Consider the following 2,617-nt stretch of genomic DNA (forward strand, 5'->3'; position numbering starts at 1 on the left):
CGGCCAACAACTCGTAGTTCCTCCGACAATCTGCACGGTGTGTCAGTCCAAGATATTCCTAAATGTGACATCAGTCAAGTGCAACACGTGACACTGGTCACTTTGGGGCATGCTCAAGACTGCGCGCCACGCGAGATTGGACGAGGGACTATGAGGGCCCATGCTATGCTGCTCGGTCGCAATCCCCAACTGCAACGCCGCCCACTTACACACAGGGCAAGAGCCTCAGCAGCAGCAAGCACAACATGTGGCGGCTCGGCAACACACGTCACTAAAACCTCACATTCCAATAAGTCTAGGCACACGAAGATTTTACAATTCAACTGTAACGGACTTCAGAGGAAGATCGAGGAGATAACAGTCTTCATGGGTCGGCACGGAATATTAATAGATGCAGCCCAAGAGACGAATCCGCACGGCAATTCAACATTGTCGAATTGCGCCGGATGCAACGTGCTCCGTCGAGATCGCGAGCGAGATAATGGTGGTGGCCTAGCGTTCATCACGCACTACACCGTGCAGTATCGTCTTATCGAAGCAGACATCGAACGCACAGATACCAACCTTGAATGTCAGGGTATTGCTATCCGAACAGGCTATGTCGAGCTCGAAATATTTAACGTATATATACCCCCTGCCACCAGCTGCCCGGCAGGATATAACCCTGAAATAGGTGCGCTCCTCAGAGGTGAAAACCGTATGGTAGTTGCTGACTTCAATGCGCACCACGAACTTTGGCATTCAAGCCTGTCAAACGATCGTAGGGGAACACAATTGGCTGAGCAGATAGCCGATTAGACATTCTGCACAATAAACGACGACGCACCCACCAGAATTATGAGCAGCTGCTGCAGCTCGGCAGACCCAACAATAGTCAGCGCTGGTCTGATAAACAGCTTATAATGGCGACCTTGCTGACTTTAGCATCATCTAAATTGATAAACCAGCCGACTTTGCTTCCGCGGATCACCGGACCTATGTCAACTTTTCTAAAGCTGATTGGAAAGGCTCCGCGAATGTTACTGGAAGCGCCTTCGCTGCACTACCCACACTCACTGACGTTCACCTAGGTGAGCGTAAATTCCGCAGGGTTGTAACTTCTGCTGCAACGCGCTTCATCCCAGCGGGATGCATCTCGGACCCCCGTCCGAATTTTCCTGCTGAAGCGGCTGTCCTAGCCGATGAGCGCAACAACCTTCGTCAGGCCGATATCGAAAATCCCCGTATCAGGGATCTCAACTCGGAGATTCGGCAACTTGTGAACGTACATAAGCGGAAGAAATGGGAAGAGCATCTGAAGACCTGCAACTTCGCCTCTGGTGTGAGTAGCTTTGGTCAACTGAAACTGGTTGAAATAGACTTTGGTGACCACGCTTCGTCGGATCCGGAGCGATTCGCGAGCTATTTTAGCCGGCAGCTCATTCTGCATCCTCCGGTGGATAAAGCCAAACGTCGAGCGACCAGAAGGCTGCACAAACTGCCAAAACCTAGTGCGCCTCTTGCTTTCACCAGCCGTGAGGTAAGGGTAGCCATCGGGAAGGCGAAAGCCTCCAAAGCCGTTGGACCCGACTGAATATGCATGCTGATTCTAAAAAATTTGGGTCCTACGGGAGAGGCGTACCCAACGGAGGTCCTCAATTTTTGAATTGACACTCTCGTCATCCCAGACATCTGGAAGATGGGGAGAGTGGTCTCACTGCTCAAAGCAGGGAAACCAGCCAACAAAGGAGAATCTTATCGTCCGATAACACGCCTTTCCCCGGTAGCAAAGACACCAGAGGCCTTGCTACTCCTGTATTTTACAAACCACCTGACCCCGGCGAAGCATCAGCATGGATTCCGTAAAGTGCACAGCACAACAACAGCACTTAACGCCATAAATACCCAGATAACTTGTGGCCTTAACCGAGACCGCCCCTGTGGGAGAACCATTCTAGTAGCGCTGGACCTGTCTAAGGCAATGGTTCGACAACGTCAGCTATTCAACGCTACTAGAAGACATAGAGGCCTCCTCTCTCGCACAGGGACACAAACGGTGGTCGGCGAATTATCTGAGTGGTCGTCACTCGTCAGTAACTTTTAAAGACAAATCTACAGGGTGATGTCCTTTCCCCATTACTGTTTAACTTTTACATTTCAAAGCTCCCTCAACCACTAGAGGGAGTCTCGATAGTCTCTTATGCTGACGATTGTTCGATCATGGCGTCTGGGAATGGAATTTGATGACTTATGCTCGAAAGTAAACGGTTATCTCGCCGAGCTTTCTCGCTTCCTCACTGCACGGAGCCTAACCCTCTCCCCTACAAAATCCTAAGCCACACTTTTTACCACCTGGACGAAGGAGGTCGGACTACAACTAGGAATTCAGCCGGCAGCCAGGACTAGCCGGCAGCACCTGACGCTAAGACAAAGAAAAGTTGCTGGCAACGTACAAGGCAATTGGCCGGCCGGTTCTGAACTACGCAGCGCCCGTGTGGTCACCGGGGACTAGTAGGACGCAGCGGATGAAGCTGCAGACTTGCCAGAACACGGCACTCAGGACAGGGACAGGATGCATTCTGATGTCGCCGAAACACCACCTGCACGAGTAGGCCCACATGCCCTGTTAAGGAGCATA

This window comes from Rhagoletis pomonella, unplaced genomic scaffold, assembly GCF_013731165.1.
Source record: "Rhagoletis pomonella isolate Grant_MI unplaced genomic scaffold, Rhpom_1.0 Rhpom_scaffold_00002, whole genome shotgun sequence".
In the NCBI taxonomy this organism is placed as follows: Eukaryota; Metazoa; Arthropoda; class Insecta; order Diptera; family Tephritidae; genus Rhagoletis; species Rhagoletis pomonella.